The 19026-nt window shown below is 44.7% G+C and overlaps 1 long non-coding RNA gene across 2 annotated transcripts in view; it reads right to left on the bottom strand.

The window, feature by feature from the left end:
- Nucleotides 1–8619: 8619 nt before the first annotated feature.
- The window catches only part of LOC103277810 (uncharacterized), a 60316-nt gene continuing 49909 nt past the window's right edge, over nucleotides 8620–19026 (bottom strand). The window contains exons 3-4 of one of the 2 annotated variants that reach the window (XR_010002919.1): nucleotides 15135–15436; nucleotides 8620–11293 (exon numbers count right to left, since the gene is read on the bottom strand). This is a non-coding gene — a long non-coding RNA (uncharacterized LOC103277810). The remainder of the gene's footprint in view (nucleotides 11294–15134; nucleotides 15437–19026) is intronic. The other variant, XR_010002918.1, reaches the window with a different exon arrangement.

Below are 19026 nucleotides of genomic sequence, written 5' to 3'. Positions count from 1 at the left end.
CTGTATGGCAGGAAGTTGTACTGGGTGGCCATTGTGGTCTCTGCAGGAATACACAATACAAATCCCAGTTGATGCTAATGTCACTTTGTTTTGGTGAAACATTACGATGTGGCCCTTTATTAAAGTTTGTGGGAGAGGTCTAAATATTTAGTCCAGTTTGCACATGTACATGGTTTTAAGTGTTCTAGTACATAATACATTGTTATATCATTTAATATATGTTTAGGCTGCAAATTAACTTTCTGTTTAAATATAAAAATTTTCAAAACTGACATTATTGTATGTCACTGAGATGTCTGGATATAGGGGAGAATATAAATATTTTAATAAAGAAATAAAATAAATGAATTGTCCCACTGGAGAATAGGTTCCAGTGCTGTAAGCTTCCAGGTACAGTAGAGTCTCACTTATCCAACACTCACTTATCCAACATTCTGGATTATCCAACGCATTTTTGTAGTCAATGTTTTCAATATATCGTGATATTTTGGTGCTAAATTCATAAATACAGTAATTACTACATAGCATTACTGCATATTGAACTACTTTTTCCGCCAAATTTGTTGTCTAACATGATGTTTTGGTGCTTCATTTGTAAAATAATAACCTAATTTGATGTTTAATAGGCTTTTCCTTAATGCCTCCTTATTATCCAACATATTCGCTTATCCAACATTCTGCCGGCCCGTTTATGTTGGATAAGTGAGACTCTACTGTATTAGGATTTTTTTTAAAAAAGTCATATTGCAGTGGTTCTCAACCTGTGGGTCCCCAGATGTTTTGGCCTTCAACTCCCGAAAATCCTAACAGCTGGTAAACTGGCTGGAATTTCTGGGAATTGTAGGCCAAAACACCTGGGGATCCACATGTTGAGAACCACTGTGTTAGAGAAACCTTGCTGAAACCTAGATATTTCATAGCCTGGCTTGTATTTTTCACTTGGTACTCACCTATCATTTCAATTACAACAAAAACATTATAATTATGTTTACTTCCTTTCTCTCCCTATCTGGAAGCCAAGGTTCATTTCTGCCTTGCTCTTGCCTTTGTTCTTGGCAAATTACCATTCATTAGGACTTCCTGTCTGCTGAGCTGTTTCCTTCCTCTGCATTTTCTCACACCTTTCACTGCACATAGGTTTTTTTTCTCTTCCTTTCCCTTTGTACCTCTCTTTCCCCTCCACACGTTTTTGCATAGTATCTTGTCATACCTATTTAAACAAAGACTGCAAAACTTCAAAACACTCACTTGTGATTTCCTCTTTATTGTTTAGATCAGAAATCAAAACTGTAATTCATCCCAAGGACATGGTAACATTATACAACTATATCAGTCAATCTGGACTCCAAAAGATAATACTGTATTTGAGCAATTAGTGAGTTGATTTAGTTAGTCATCTTTCGATGTTCTAATTTTTGGTACTTTTCCTCTATATCATTCCTATACTTTCATATGGAAAGTAAAGGGCATATTAAGCTGTGAATTGGGAGGTTCCTGGTTAAAGTCTCAGCTCTGCTGTGATGAGTGCATGTGGTCTTAGGCAACACCACTTTTTCCTGATCACAGCTACTTATCTGCAATAATACTGGAGATATAATATTGGCTTATCTTCAGTGCTGTGGATTTTGAAGAGGCATGAATGGGAGGGCGAAAGTGAGAAACGTGCCAAGAGGATGGCGCCACTGCAAAAGACCATGCGCATCCAGAATAGGTCTCTAAAGACATAGACCCATCACCAAGACTACTTCTGGTGGCATATTTGGCCACAAGGGATCACCTATGTTCAGGGCCATAGCCAGAAAAAAATGGGGGAGGGGGGGGGTTGAAACTTTTTTTTAGCGAATCATGAAGAGTAGTTCCATAATGCAAAATAATTTATAAATCAGGCTCCATGGGTAAACTTCAGTGGACACTCAAGACAGATAAACTTCAGTGGACACTCATGGGGATTTGGTTAATCAGTTAAAATTCATGAGTAAACCAGGTTTTTTAAAAACCTGATAAATTTCGGTGGGGGGGGGGGGGGTGTTGAACCCCCTAAACCTCCCCCCCCCCCCGGCTACAGCCCTGCCTATGATGATATGATATTTGCTTTACAGAGTGGTGCTGAGAGTTACTATAAGAAATGTAAACAACTTTGAACACTCAGAAACTATGTTGATGTCATATACTGTAGTTTAGTAGATCCATAAGCAACTAAACCTGGACATGCTCACACTGAAATTCAGCCTAGAATTCCAATAGCTAGTAACTGCTGAAAAGTAACTGGCTACAGACAAAAAAAATATACATACTTGCTGCTATATAAAGAACATCTTTCTATCCAAGCTGTGATTGTAATGTAATAAGGCATAGCATTCCGTTTTTTAAATGGTATTGTAATTGCACTTCTGATATGATATTTATAGTAATTTCAAACAAGGACGTACTACATACTGAAGGAAAGATGCATGTTTCAATAGCTGTTTCTTACATTGCCCTAGATCTAGAGATAATGATGAGATAAATAATGATGTTTTATATTATAAACCAGCCATAGGTCATGTTCAGATGCTGTTTTTAAATAAAAGTACTTTTGAGAAACAGGAAAGTGTTAATTTTTTTTTTTTAAAAAAAAATAAGCAATATTAGCTAATTAATTTCTGGCACTTAAAACTGCTAGATTCAGACTTGTGACTCCTCTTCAGATATTGTTATACTGCTGCAGTAAGGAATATCCTATATTCCGACAAAAATATTCATCCTTTGGAAGGTAGGTAGAACTGGGAGATATGTTTTTCCCCTGACCATGACAGTGTCTTTGAATGTTACATTTCACTTCAAAGCCCACAGATTATTTGGCTCATCTTGGTAGCCAACATAATATGGTTGCAAAAGCCTGCTCAGTGAGGAACAAGTTGTTTTTCTGCTTTCTTAGTTTATTTTTGTTTCTTGAAAGTAGTCCAGAATTTCTTGGAAGGGCAATTCATTTCCTCATAACCAGGAAAATCTATTAATGAAATCATATAAATATATTACACTTCATTGCTATTTATAATCTTGTTATATGTTCAGGTTCCTGCCTGTTGGGGAACAACCCTTCCTCCTTGTAACATTCACGTGAGTCAGAACTGTGGCCTTTATCTCATTTCTATTTCAGTTGCCTCTGGAATTTAAAAATCAAAATAAAACCCATGTTGACCTTCCTATTAAACAGAAATAAACATTGTTTATTGGAAGTTGTCATGGATTCATATGGAAGGGCCCATGATAATGTTCAACCACATGCCCTTCACCAGGGGCTGTCAGGTTAAAGACGTGGTTGAGCATGTCTTTTTTTTTTTTTTTTAAGAATATGGAGGGTTCAATATTGGTAGGCAAATTATTATTGATGTTTCCTACTTCAATGTACATATTTTAAAAATAAAGTAATAAACACAAAATGAATTGCATTAAAGTAGCAACAGCAAATGATCTACCTATCAAGAAAGCAACGAGGAAATAATACAAGAAATATCTCAAAATTGAACAAAACAACAACTGATATATCAAGGAAAGGAGAAATATGTGCACCCCTATCAACTGAATGCAAAAATGTCTGTAAAGTCTCTTTTCATATCCATCTCTCCAATGTATTATTATTTTAAAGGCAAAATCTGCATGGAGATATGTTAGAAGTCAGAGGACTGCATACTTATTACTCTCAAAAAAAAAGTGCAAAACCATTTGTTCAACCAGGGAGAGGACAAAGTGCTTTTCCCATTCATTTCATTCAGTTATCCTTAAACATGAAACCTTTTATATGCACATACATTCAAACATACTTCCCTCCCCAATAAATGTACTCAGGAGAGATGGCATGCAATCTTTCCACCTCATCACATGTAGAAAAACCATTGTCATGGCATGCTGCCAGGATGTTTCTTCCTTGGAGCCCACCAGACGCCATCACATAACGTCAGACATCTAGGCTTCCCGTGTTCTGTAGACAACAACGAGGGGAAGCCGAGCAGCGACGCTTCCCACCAGTGGAATGGGGTAAGGGAAGCAGCAGGCAATGTGGGACGCAAGGCAATGGTTTCCCCCAGTTGCCCATGGATTACAACCTCAATGTGGTGAGGTCCTTGGCTATTTCTGGGGCTGCTCACCTACAATTGTTATGTATGTGTGCTTGATTAGTACTTTTCTGATTGATCATTCTTGAGGAGATGCAACATACAGGAGTTGGGTGGTGCAGTTTGCAGGTTCTGGGGTTCATATCCTTCACTAGTTTTCACGGGGAAAAGGATGTGGATTGGGAGGATAGGAAGAGGGCTTGCTGGATATTTTCTAAGGAATTAAGGAGCAAAGAAGTCCTCTATTCTGGTTATATTCTCTGTACATAAGATAAACAATTTTGTTTTCAATTTACTTTTTGAAAAAGAATTGACCATGATCCAGTAGTTATGTTGGAGGATCAAAACCCAGTTGGTGTAGCCATGCTATTGTCTGGAGTGGAGCAACATGCAAGTGCCAGAAAAGCTGGATACTTCTGGGCACAGTTGCACCCATTACAGCTATGGATTCGTAACAGGGATGTATCTGGGAATTCTTTAGCTGTCATTCACACCCAGGAAGAGGAGAAGCAGGAGGAGCTATTGCCCCTGCAGACAAGGGCTGAAGTGATGTCCGATCAGGACCGGCCCCACTATGGAGGCCACGTGAGGCCGCCGCCTCGGGCGCAGGTCCGGGGGGGCGCCGTCAGGCTGGGTGGGAGGCGGGGCACCGCCCTGACGGTGCCCCGCCTCCCGCCCAGTTCGCCCTCTCCCGTCTGGCCTTTTCTAGCTGGCCAGACTGCAGCGGAGGTCCCTCCAGGCCGCAATCGCGGCGTGGAGGCACCTCCGCTGCAGTCTGGCCAGCTAGAAAAGGCCAGACGGGCGAACTCTGGCCCCACCCCCCCGCCCAGCGTGCCTTGACCCCGCCTCCCACGCAGCGTGGGAGGTGGGGCCAGGGCACGCTGGGTGGGAGGCGGGGCCAGGGCGTGGGAGGCGGGGCCGGTGGCGGGGGCGCTTTTCAGCACCCCCGCTTAACATCAAAAATTATCTCCGACCGGCCCTGTGTCCGATCCTAGGTATACAAGAGCAGCCACAATGTTCTAGGCGGTTGGGGGGGGGGGGCTGGCAGTCCATCACTCACTGAGGAGAGGAAGGCTGTGCCCTGGAGCTTCTGGTAGCCCCTGTTTAGTAAAGGCAGTTTTTTGTGTGCGTCACAGCAACTCGAGAAACTGCAATTCATTTCTAGTGTGAGAGAATTTGCCATCTGCAAGGACGTTGCCAGGGGATGCTTGGATGTTTGATGTTTTACCATGCTATGGGAGGCTTCTCTCATGTCTCTGCATGGGGAGCTAAAGCTGACAGAGAGGAGCTCACTCTGCTTCCCGGATTCGAACTGCCGACCTTTCAGTTAGCAGTCCTGCCGGCACAAGGGTTTAACCCATTGCACCACTGGGGCCCCCAGTAAAGGCAGTGAACAAGGACAAACAGGTTATCTCCTTCCACAGAAATACTTATATTGGCATTACCACAGGTTATGCCGCATAATCATGAATTTTAAACTTGCGTCCTGTGTTTTAATACCTGTTCTGTGTATTTTAACATGTATCTTTGAAGTATGTTTTAATATGTATCTTTTATAGAAATACATTTAATATGGGTATTTATAGAATCTTTACAATATTTATATGTTTTAACTATGCTGTAACCCACCTCGAGGCACAAGGAGAAAAGGGGAATTATTATTGTTATTATTATTATTATTATTATTATTATTATTATTATTATTATTATTATTAGGTGGAAACAAGATTCCAAGTTGCGGCTTGTACAGGCATTCCACAAAACATTAGTGCAGAAAAGATAAATTACAGCATGACCCCCATATCTGCAAGACCAGTATCCACGATTTCACTTGCCTGCATCTGAAAAACAATTATCTCCAGGCATTTTCTATGTCTCCCAGGATTATTTATTTATTTATTGTGCCCCAGTTTTGCTCCCCGTGAGTGGGATTCAAAGCGGCATACATGGCTAAAACAGCAAAAATACAGATAACATAAAATACACCAAAAACATCATACATTAAATGAACAAATAACACATAATGCATACTAAATTTAAACAAATCAATATGTTAAAATGTATGTCATTATGATTCTATGGTATGCTTCTGCTGTATGTTGACGGTAGGGTTGTGCTGGAGAACATAAAAATGTTACGGAGGTCTTCTCTCGGAGTGCTTTCCAGGTCCTCCAGCATGATTCTGTGGTATGCTTCTGCTGGAAGTTGTTCATTTCAGTACGATTCACTATTATCTCCAGTTTTACATTTTCACAGTAAATCCAGGAATATATCCCCCATGGATATGTGATCAGTCATAATCTAATCAGTAGGGAGTTGTGCTATTGGCAAGCCAGCAATACCTGAGGATTTTGTCACACTTGCTGCCGGAATCGCCAGATCATGGTGATTCTGGCGGTGCCCATCGGAAGCGTGGGGAACCTATTGCCCCATGCCCCACATTGCCTGATTTACCAGTAAGTCCATCCCACGGGGGAAAACGTATGCCACTGGGCTTCCCCCCATTGATCCAAGACAACACAGTAAGCCTTCCGTGTTGTTGCCACAGTGGCATGCACCGCTTCACCTTCCCTTTCACCATGCAAGCTCATTGGAAGTTGCAGTGCATCATGGGATGGGAGCCGGCGGGCTCCGTGGTGAAAGGGAAGGTGAACTGGTGCATGCTGCTGATTACGCCCCCGTCTGATGAGGTTGTAAGAGTCACACATTCCCATCTATGCTTTAAAAAGATTACTGAGGTCACTACTCGCTTTTCCTGTTAATCCCTGTGATAAACTTTTGCTCACAGAATCCTGTTGAAAACTAGTAGAACTGTTTGTAGATCTTCCCAGCAGAGGGAGCCAGAATTCTTCCTTTTGCAGCTGGAGGTGCAACAAGTTAGAAAATGGCGACTTGGCAAGGAATCTTTTTGGAAGCACTTTTAGCTTATTTGAAATGGCTCCAGGAGTAACTTTAAACGGGAGAAATGCAAAAAGCCAACAACCTGTCAGAACTTTCCATGCCTTGGTGGGTGACGGAAGAAAAGGGATTCAAGAGTGCAAATGTTGCCCTTGGTTAACATTTCCCTCTTGCTTTTCTGCAGCAAAATAGAACAGGAAATGCATCAGAAACAGCACAAGCGTCTCATTTCACCATCGTGTCATTTCTGACTTATGGCTCCCTTGGAGCCATCTATAATGTAACATGTAGCTTCACTTGAAGGAATATTACCTCGAAAGGTTTTAGAGCTCGTAGCTCATGGGGAAAAACAAATGGGAACTAGATGGGGTGTGTGTGGCTAAGTATAAGTAAATAACACACACAAACACACACAGACCCTTCACCTGGCCCTGCTTAGGTATTTAGAACTCAGTGTAAGCTTAAAATCTCCAGTTACAGGAAGGAGCACTGCTCTCTGCCTAACCCGCCTTTTAAAATATCAGCCTAAAGTCCTCTTGGCCCAAGTTTCACAGCTCTTGTGCATCCTAGTTTGAGTTGCAAGTTGGAGGGGCGCCTTTCCACCTGGGCCTCTTTGCGTTTCCTAGTGCTGTTTGGTTACCGTCCCAGACCTGGCCTATAAAATCCATCAAGCTCAGCAAAAACAAATGGAAACCTGCTGTTATGCAAATCTGTGACCAGAACTCCTCTCTGGCATCCTCAGTTAGGTGAGCTTATGCATATATGCTCTTGCCCCTTCCATATGAACCTGTTAGTCTCTTGTGGAATAAAACAGAAGGAAAGGGAGAGGAAAGAAAGAAAAAGGAAACGTGACAGCATCTTTTTAAGAATAACTATTTCCTTTATTGTTTTCATGTGAACATTTGTGGATCTAAGCCAGGCATAGACAATTTTTTTGGAAGCCAGGCTGGACAGAGCTGGGTGGGCTGGGCCGGGAGGGGGAGAGATGCCAAGGGTTGGTGTGTGTGGGGAGGAGAGAGGCCAGGGAGGCTTTTGGCATGGAGGGGGGCTGAGGGCAGTTGGCGTGTGAGGGAAAGTGGCTGGCACGCATGCGTGGGGCGAGGCTTGACACTGGGCTGTGGGGGGCTCTCAGGAAAGCCCTGCACAGCTGCATGTCCTGCAGGGCTCTCCTTTTGGCAGAAGGACATAACAGCCTGCCGTGTACTCCTGCTAAGAGGAGGGGAAGACATGCAACTACTGAGAGCCCTCTGGAGTGCTCTCAGCAGCTGCATCATATATCTTCTCAAGCTGTCCTTTAGGCATAAGGATGTGGTGGGCCGCCACATCCTTATGCTGAGAGGACAGGGAAAAAGAAGAGGGCAAAAGAAGAGGGGTCGCATCCGGCCTGTGGGCCTTACTTTGCCCTGCGAAGATGTGGCAGGGAGGAATATTTTTATTTATTATATATTTAATTATATCTGCTGCCAGCACAATGTAAAGATGTCTGGATGATGATTTTTATAACCACTGCCACCAATGATGGAGATGTCAGGCAGAGGATAATTTATTCTTTTTAATCTTTCCTTACTTATTTCATTCTTGATGGTATTGTGACTTAGTTTGAATATAGGTGTGACAGAGACTTAGATGGTTTAAAGAACAAAACAAGTTTATTTCATGCACAAAGCTTAGTGGTTTCAATAATTTCTTTAAGGCACTTAAATAACTGTTACAAATAGATGTTGAGGTGTTCTAACTTTCAAAATACTTTCTTCTCTCAAAACCAAACTATAAACCGATCACTTGGATCTACTGGGATCACTTCCCTTTACTTCACAGCCTCTACACTTAACCCTAAACAAGTCACCCAACTTGCTTAGTCTGGCTGTATTAGAGGTCTGCTCCCTGGTTTCCCTAATCCTGAAACCAGTCTATCTCCTGTGACTAAAAATCACAGACTAAGATTTTAACTTCCCTGGTTTCCTTAAACTTGGAACCAGTGTCTTCCCTGTGACTAATAATCACAGACTGACCTGGGTTTAAAACATTCCCTCCTTTTCTTTTCCAAACAGCGGTTGGCTCCGCCCCCGTTGCTATGGTAACCTGCCTCAGAATGCTGAGCTGGTTACCTTCACCCATTTATTATTAACTCAAATACTTACCCATTTTAAACTTAGCCAAACATGACTTCTAAAACAAAATCAAACAAACATGTCATCCATAAATCAAAACAAAAACACACACTTCTTTACATGCCCATACCTGATTTAAGCCCACTTTGTAAATATGAAAACTCCTTCAGACTGCATCTACACTCTGAAAAATGTATTTCCTGGATATAGGTAACTAGAATATGACATCTCTATTCGCAACTTTTTCAAAGTGCAATTAATAAAGTGTAACAAGATGACAGTCCCCCTCCCCCCTTGTCGTGGTGAGGGGGCTTGTGTGTTCCAATGAACCTGTGGGCGTAACCATTGGAGACATGTACCCCCAGGAGGGGTCGCAGCAGAGGTTCCAGACCAAGCACAATCTGAAGACCTGAAGATCTCAATGGTGGATCAGGCGGAATAAATAATAATAATAATAATAATAATAATAATAATAATAATAATAATAATAAAATATTTATCTTTGTATCTCCACAAAGGGACTCGGGGCGGCTAACATGGGGCTAAGCCCAGAAAAGACAAAAGTGTAGACAAGTTAAAATACAAAACAGAACAATAAAATAACAAGCAGTATAAAATCAAAAACAAATTCAAGCACAGTTTATACATAAATACAAGACAAAAAGTTTTTAAACAATATCAGTTTCACCACCAAAGGGACAAAAGGAATAAAGCAGGGTCAAAGCAAAGTACGTAATAACTAGGTTATTCCAAAAAGTGCCTTGTCAATGTTCCAAGGTTTCCTAAGATGACGTTAGGGTTAGGATAGGGTGGGACCAGAGATAAAGTGCAGGATAGCAGAATGGTTGTCAAGGGGTCTGTAGTGTCTTATTTAATTGAAAGCATGCTGAAAGAACCATGTCTTAAGTTGTTTAATAAAAGCAGACAGGGTTGGGGCCTGCCTAATCTCTCTGGGGAGGGAGTTCCAGAGCCGAGGGGCCACCACAGAGAAGGCTCTCTCCCTCATCCCCACCAACTGAACCTGTGATGTTGGACGGCATGAGAGGAGAGCCTCCCCTGGGGGAAAGGCAGTCACGAACGAAGATAGCATGGTATATGTTACAACGGCTGTGAAGGCGGAATAAGGCTGCAACAGATTGAGAAGCCGTTGTCATCATGTTAACCATGCCACTGGTTGGGACCCTCACTCTGTGAAGACTGTGTGTTGATTGGCTGTGCACCAACCTCCATGCATTTAAAAAACTCATGCACAGGCATCTTAAAAAAAAACAAAAACCCTACATTTGGAAGGCCATCATACTCTGACAATGAGGAATTGCCTAAGTAAGTAACTTGTTCATCAACAATTTTAAGCTCATATCCTAGTAACCCCTTTGTGAAATTGCACATTGTATCCAGATAGGAATTGTAATTTTCTACCAAAACAAACTATAGCCCCTCTCATCCTATTTTATCTAAGAGGTTTTTGTTATAATGAAATAATACCTTTAATGTCTTCATTCCAGAATAATGTTTAAAATGTGTGAACATGTTCTCTCTGTTTTGAAAAATCTTTAGTATTTTTGGAGAGGAGAGTAGAATATGATATCAAATTTATTTTCCTCATGTTTCCTTAAAATGACAATAGCATTTCTGAAATGATGGTTCAATTTCTAGAAATATAGAGGACTATACAACCCACCAGAAGATTGCATAGGCACACTGTACATACAAAGAAGTTGTGTATATGCATATACTTTGTCCAGGAAATAGGATTCCCACTTGGTGGATACAGGAAATCAGTCTAATTTCCATCTTACTGTGCTTAGCTTCAAAAAAGATAAATGTTCTTTTTTTGACCAAAAAGGCCAAATTGGCCAAATTGAGATGTATTTACAATACCTCAAGGACTTCTTAGGTGTGCTATTTTAATTCTATCCATGTACGTAACATGTTCTTTGCAACTGTTTTTTTTTTTAATTAAAAAAATCCACCTCTGGAGTGATCATGGACTCATGAACAGCAGGCAGACTTTAAGTTGTGGCCTGTCTGTATGTCTTTTTTTTCAGATGATAAAACAGCTGCAGTTGCAAGGATCAAGGTCTTTTTCTGCCTCAAGTGAGATCAAAAATCAATAGAGGATGCCATTAAATTACACACAGAGCCTGGACTGTAGCTCTTTGAATTCCTGCTGGCTGAGGATTCTGGTACCTATAGTCAAAAAAGAAGAAGAAAGAAACCGGTTGAAGTCTTATTAATCCAACTGCCTATGAAATTTGTTCTTGCCTTCTTAAGGAAGTGGCTTACAAAGTCCAGTGGAAAGTAATGTGCTTTGAATCTAAAAGGCTCTGAGTTCAATTTGTTGTACTTCTGGATGGTACTGGGAAAGATTTCTATTTGCAAGCTTTCAGTGGGAAGCAGGTAGATTCACACCTATTGGTAATCCTGTGGCCTGTTTTCTGAAGATGAGCATGAATATCTGTCTCCAGACTGTTTAGACACAGCAGTGACAAAATGCTTCCTGTGCTGTACACTCCAACCAACCTAATTTGGTGGGGAGATTTCTAGTTAATCCTATGTATCATCCATGTTTTAGCTATTATCAAAATGTCACTCGTACTCTCTCCTATTTCTCTATTTTTCTTCAGCTTATTTTCACTTGTACAAGTGTAGTTCAAAGTACAAAAGTAGTTTACATTCACTTAACTCACCAGTGAGGAGAGGAGGGATAAATCTTGCCCTTCCCAGTGGGCTCAGGCAAGTGCAAACTGCAGTAGCCTCATTTATGTATTTTTCCTCATTACTAACTTACACCACTTGCCCATGCTCTGATGTTGATTGGCCATACATGTCCTAATTTTCATCTGTGAAATGTTGGAGGACATGTCATGCACTTGACATTAAACTAATGCAACAAAGGGAACTTTTGGTAACCATCATGGTGGATTTTTGTATGTTTTGATTGAAGTTCCACCTGTTTCCTGTACTGAAATCAAAATCCTGAGTTCAGACTCCTTTAATTCTAAAGACATATATTTTAGCACCAGGCTGTAGCTTATTGATATTTAAAATTAAAATCAGGGCCGGCCGGAGATATTTTTTGATGTAAAGCGGGGGTGCTGAAAAGCGCCCCCGCCACCGGCGCCCTGGCCCCGCCCAGCGTGCCCTGGCCCCGCCTCCCACGCTGCGTGGGAGGCGGGGCCAGGGCGAATAGTGAGGGGGCGGGGCCAGAGTTGGCCCCGCCCCCCGTGCCCTGGCCCCGCCTCCCACGCAGCGTGGGAGGCGGGGCCAGGGCACGCTGGGCGGGGGGGCGGGGCCAGAGTTGGCCCCGCCTCCCACGCTACCCCCGCTCGCCCGTCTGGCCTTTTGTAGCAGGCCAGACTCAGCGGAGGTTTCTCCAGGCCGCGATTGCGGCCTGGAGGAACCTCCGCTGAGTCTGGCCTGCTACAAAAGGCCAGACGGGCGAGCGGGGGTAACGTGGGAGGCGGGGCCAGCTCTGACGCCGCTCCCCCCCCCCGCCCAGCGTGCCTTGGCCCTGCCTCCCACGCAACGTGGGAGGCGGGGCCAGGGCACGCTGGGCGGGGGGGGCGGCGTCAGAGCTGGCCCCGCCTCCCACGTTACCCCCGCTCGCCCGTCTGGCCTTGTGTAGCAGGCCAGACTCAGCGGAGGTTCCTCCAGGCCGCAATCGCGGCCTGGAGAAACCTCCGCTGAGTCTGGCCTGCTACAAAAGGCCAGACGGGCGAGCGGGAGTAGCGTGGGAGGCGGGGCCAGCTCTGACGCCGCTCCCCCCCCCCCCGCCCAGCGTGCCTTGGCCCCGCCTCCCACGCTGCGTGGGAGGCAGGGCCAAGGCACGCTGGGCGGGGGGGGGGGAGCGGCGTCAGAGCTGGCCCCGCCTCCCACGCTACTCCCGCTCGCCCGTCTGGCCTTTTCTAGCAGGCCAGACGGGCCAGGGCGCACTGGGCGGGAGGCGGGGCACCGTCAGGGCGGTGCCCCGCCTCCCGCCCAGCCTGACGGCGCCCCCCCGGGCCTGCGCCCGAGGCGGCGGCGTCAGCTGCCGCATTAGTGGGGCCGGCCCTGATTAAAATACAAAACCTATCACAATTGAGCCTACATGTTTAAAGTCTGGCACTCTCAATGTAGATGTACTAATGGTCTGATGCAATATAAGACAGCTCCATGCACCTGCATATCCATGAGTTATGTTGGATTGAGTTGTCAAACTGCCCATCTGGCATAATGTTTCAAAGCTGCCAGCTGTGTTTTCAAAGCTGACACATTTTTTGGCTGACAAAAAACAGCTTCTTGGCCATGGCAGATGGCAGCCGAGCAAAAGGGACCTCATTTTTATAAATGTGCAGGTTGACAATGCTAGCAGTCAAAACCTCCCTCTCTCTCTTTCATGAACCACAGACAGGTGGCACACCTACCCAATTTGTGCAGCCACATTCAAACTTTTCTAATCATGCTCATTTTCCAGAATTAGAAATTTAAATTGGGCTGTTTAAGTTTATTTCCAGGTTGTTTCAACATATGTTCAACATTTCGTTTGCTTGGTTTTCTTTGTAGGCAAATGTCAGATCTACATTGGGCAGAATACTGTGCACTTCAGTTATTAATGTTTTCAGTTTGACAGCCACTACATCCGATAGGGTGGGATGCAGAGCCGGCCCTAGGTATTTTTCAAGTGTAGGCGAACAGAACTTTGCCCCCCTCCCCCCAAAAAAACCAATCACTGAAAAATAAACGCATTGGATAAGCAAAAATATTGGATAATAAGGAGGGATTAAGGAAAAGCCTATTAAACATCAAATTACATTAAGATTTTACAAATTAAGCACCAAAACATCATGTTTTACAAGAAATCAACAGAAAAAGCAGTCTTGACTGCACCCACGTATGTTTTACGCCCCAAGCGACCACTTAATTCGCCTCATTGTTGGACCGGCTCTGGTGGGATGAACTCAAAACCTATTTTAAAGATGAGCTAAGACCTCTTGTTGACAACTGTGAATTACTTTACCATGAATTCTCCTTGTCTCCTTGTTTCTGTGTTGTAATACAAGGGTGCTGACATAACTGTTCCTATCTGTTTTTGAACTTAAGTAGGGCCAGATCTGGCTAGCACTTGTGTGGGAGAAAACCGGGAATTTCAAGGTAGGATAAAAGGGGTATCCTTGCTGGAAACCTGGAGAATCATGGCTATGAGAGGAATTATTGACTTAGCATAGTGTAAGTTTAGATACACCAATGGCTTGACTCAACTATGTTCCTGTTTAGGGTGAAGGATCAGGTGTCTCCTTACCACGGCAGAATAATTTCACAGGCATGGGTCAAAGCACAATTTGGAGATTCCTTCTCAATCCTTGGTGAAGAAAGTAAGAATGGAAGTAATCAGGTTTGCTCATCTGATGCTTCGGAAGCTGGCTGAGACTCAGTGTTGGGATTCAACCAGCTCTTAGAGGACTAGTAGATTCTGTTTCATTCATGTTTGCCTTCTCCATATAGAGCAGATGAGAAGGGAGTTGAAGATCTGGTCTCCTGTCAGAGGGGACAAATTTCAAGGCAGGGCTGCGAGGGAAGGACTTCAGAATCACTACAGACCAGGTAAGGTGTTCTCCGATGGGACAGGATTCTGTTGTAACTAAAAGCTATTGCTGGGCTATTGCAGGCTTGGTGCTTGCTTTTGAAAATTTCCCTGTGCAGGAAATAGGCTCAAACAGTGCTATTGATTAGGGACCTACAATATCTATTTATCTAGTCCATTTTAGTTATGCAGCTTCAAGTGGATTCTGACCTATGATGATCTTAAGGCAAATTTATCATGGTGGTCTCCTGGCAAAATTTGTTCAGAAGGGGTTTGCTTTTGCTTTCCTGTGAGGCTGAGAGAGTGATATTTGCCCTAGACCACCTAGTGGATTTCCATGGTGAAGGAGGGATTCAAACACTGGTTTCCTGAGTCACAGTCTAATGCTTAAACCACTTACATCATGCTGGTTCTCACAAAAGAAGATGCTTTTAAAAATATATAAGTCAATCAATATAAGCCATTTACCAAGATAAACTCTTTAAATACATTTCCACCTCAAAAGTGAATCATGTTTCCTGGAAAGGAGTTTATCTCATCCTGTCCAGAGACAAAATTATAGGCTTAGCAACGTGTGAACTTTGGCTTTTGAGGGGAACACACACCAGTGTTTCTAGTTTCCGTTTCACAGTGTCCTGATTGTGGGTACATCGCCACACGCGCCTATTGGCTCTCATTGCTCCTGTCTGAGATGGAAGTCAAGGATGTGACACTCTGCGCCTGGCCTTGAGCATTCATTTGGAAAGTGAGTTGTCAGGCTTCTTCCGGAGCTACATAGGAAAACAAAACGGAAACAGGAATGTTTTAGGAATGAAATCAGAAAAAGGTCATAGTATTAGCTGAGCTGGACCTTCTTCCAAGATGATTCAGAAACTATGCACCATTCTTTCAGATCATAGGTCAAACTAGATGTTAAATGCAATGTGTATATCCTCAGAGTAACCTACAATGGAATTTCCTTTGAGATATATAGTATAGAAAAAAGACTTGCAAATGCAGCTTATGTTCACAACCTAATTTGCTGTTGTATGTTTTCAAGCTGTTTTCCCTATCACTCTATCACAGAATTGTATTGTCAAGATTTGTTCACAGGGAGTTTGTCATGGCCTTCCTCTGTGGTTGAAAGAGTATGATTTGCCCAATGGTTTTCCATAGCCAACCTTCCAATGAGAATCCTCATTGTAGTTCAATCCCATTCCTTGCCTCCATTTCAAAATATATTGGAATCCTGCCCTTTTCATTTAAGTTCAAATTTCAGTAGTTTACCAGCCCAAAGATCTAAACAATCCTATCTGTTGTTGTTGCTGCTGCTGCTTCTGCTGCTGTTGTTGTTTGCTTTCACGTCATTTCAAACTTATTGTAATCCTGAGGCAAATTTATTCTTTGAAAGATTTATAGAGAAGGTGATTGGTTTTGCATACCAATTCACTTTTTTCAGTTCTGTGTTTCTCATATATTAATTCTTCAATAGGAAACTTGAAGCATCACCAACCCCTGAGCTCAGATGCATTTGCTAATTTCATTTCCAAAAAGAAAGGAAGCTGGCACTAAGTAACTCTCTTGTGTGAGGGAATAATTTGCCTTTCCAAAAAACCAGCCAGAGGGGAAGGGCGGCGGGGAGGGAGAATTAAGAGAGAGGTTCTAAAATAGTCTCAAATAATACAGAATCAAGAGTAAACAGGACATTTGAGGTATGTGTATATGCACTTTTGCCATGGCAAGCATCATCATTTAAGCCCCAAGAATATTCCATTCCCTCTTTGGGTAATTCTACATAGATACTATAATGCAGTTTGAAGCTGGCTCAAGGGCAGGACCGGCCCAAGGGAATCTTCAGGGGTACGCAAAAAAATTTTTGCGCCCCCCCCCCCACCGCGCCACGGGAGGCGTGGTCAGATCTGGCCCCGCCTCCCACACCACGTGCGGGTGCCCTGACCCCGCCCCCACAGCGTGGGGCAGTGCGGGAGGCGGGGCCAGACCTGGCCCCGCATCTTACGCTGCGTGCGGGCGCCCTGACCCCGCCCCCCACAGCGGGAAGCGGGGCTGGCCACGCCTCCCGCGGCGGGCATCCTCTCCCAGCCAAGCTGCAGCGGGCGTGCGCTGCGGCTTGGCTGGGACAGGGTGCCCACCGCGGGAAGCAGGGCTGGCCACGCCTCCCGTGGCAGGCACCCTCTCCCAGGCAAGCTGCAGCGGGCGTGCGCTGCGGCTTGGCTGGGATAGGGTGCCCGCCGCAGGAAGCGGGGCTGGCCACGCCTCCCGCGGCGGGCACCCTCTCCGAGTCCCAGCCAAGCTGCAGCGGGCGTGCGCTGCGGCTTGGCTGGGACAGGGTGCCCGCCGCGGGAAGCGGGGCTGGCCACGCCTCCCGCGGAGGGCACCCTGTCCCAGCCAAGCTGCAGCGGGCGTGCGCTGCGGGAGACATGGCCGGCCACGCCTCCCGCAGCGCACGCCCGCTGCCGCTTGGCTGGGACAAGGTACCCGGGCGGGAGGCGTGGCCAGCCCCGCTTCCCGCGGCGGGCACCCTGTCCCTACGGCAGGCGCCGCAGGAGGCGGGGCCAGACTTGACCACGCCTCCCGCGTTGCACGGCCATGCCTCCCACAGAGCGGGAGGCAGGGCCAGGGCGCCGGAGGCGGGGCCAAGTGTGGCCACGCCTCCCAGGGGCTCGATAGCGCCCCTGGGAACATGGCGTCCAATGCGGGGGCGTGGCTAGCGTCCCGTGTTGGGCCGGGCCTGCTCAAGGGCTTGGTGTCCACAAAATGTTCACCTCCAATATGTGCTGCAATGTGCATTAAGCCAGAAACTGCACATTAAAAAAACTTACAAGAAAGTCTGGATTAAACCAAAAAATGCACTGAAGCTGATTACAATATATCCCATGCAGGACTCAAAACCAGAAAGGGAAAATGTAGAGTATTTGTCAGGACATGGCTATCCTGAAGCACTTTTAGAAACTCTTGAAACACAGCTGATTAGAAAGAAATAATAGCTACTCCTCCAGAAGGGAAGCCACATCATTCCCATGAGGACTCTCTCTTTTTTTTTTTTGTCTCTTTCTTTTCATTTCCTATGCCCTTTTATGGTCCAGCATTGATCCTGAATGGACATGGTTATGCACAGCAGAACATCTCAGCAGACTGGGCAAGAAAGGAAAACAGCCCGTGATTAGCTTCTGATCCACAATCAGGGTATATTGTGGCCACTGTCCCTGAACCAATTCCTGGGATGTTTGTGTAGGTGATTTGCAGTTAAATTGCTTCCTTTTCATTCACTTCCAAAATGGAATTTAGTGCTTGTGTAAAACTTCCCGCTGTCTCTGCTTCTGAACTGGTGTGAGGGTTGAGGGCAGACAGACTATTTCTATACACCTGCATCATATGTGTGTACATGTGACTTCCAAGTCACTGGCTGACTTATGGCAACACAATGAATTTCCTGGAGTTTTAGGCATGGAAAACTCAGGCCTCTTCCACACAGCTGAATAAAATACCACATTATCTGCTTTGAACTGGAATATATGGCAGTGTGGACTCAGATATCTCAGTTCAAAGCAGATATTGTGGGATTTTCTGCCTTGATATTCTGGTGGCACAGTACATTAAAGCGCTGAACTGCTTTGCTTGCGGACCAAAAGGTCCCAGGTTCAAATCCCGGGAGCGGAATGAGCGCCCGCTGTTAGCCCCAGCTCCTGCTAACCTAGCAGTTCGAAAACATGCAAATGTGAGTAGATCAATAGTTACCGCTCCGGCGGGAAGGTAACAGCGCTCCATGCAGTCATGCCGGCCACATGACCTTGGAGGTGTCTACGGACAACGCCGGCTCTTCGGCTTAGAAATGGAGATGAGCACCAACCCCCAGAGTCGGTCACGACTGGACTTAATGTCAGGGGAAAACCTTTACCTTTTATTCTGGGTTATATGGCTGTGTGGAAGGGCCCTTAGACGTAGACTTGCTAGTTTCTTCCTCTGAAATATTGCTGACAGCAATCAACATTCATTCGTGATCTGTCATCCAAGTATGAAGAGGGCCTGACCATGTTTAGCTTCCAAGATCAGATTGGATCTGATGTTTTAGGATATTCATGGATATTAACTGTTGGGGGGGGGGGGTCCATTTCCCATCCTAACTTTCAGTGACCACTGTATGGCAGAAGATGGATATCTTCACACTTAGGTGGCAAACATTGCCAGTTATTAAGCAAGCTATTATTGTACTAATGCTCAGCCAAACTTCATTGTTGACTTCCAAGTCAACAGGACATAAAATACTATCCCCCACCCTTTCAAACTTTGTCTTTTCATCTACCACCGTGTAACATCAGTCAATGAAAAGCAGCCCTTTATGCCTGGATATTCTGATCATTAT

This window comes from Anolis carolinensis, chromosome 2, assembly GCF_035594765.1.
Source record: "Anolis carolinensis isolate JA03-04 chromosome 2, rAnoCar3.1.pri, whole genome shotgun sequence".
Taxonomy (NCBI): domain Eukaryota; kingdom Metazoa; phylum Chordata; class Lepidosauria; order Squamata; family Dactyloidae; genus Anolis; species Anolis carolinensis.
The sequence above is the reverse complement of the archived record's forward strand: the minus strand, read 5'-3'. Positions and strand labels throughout refer to the sequence as shown.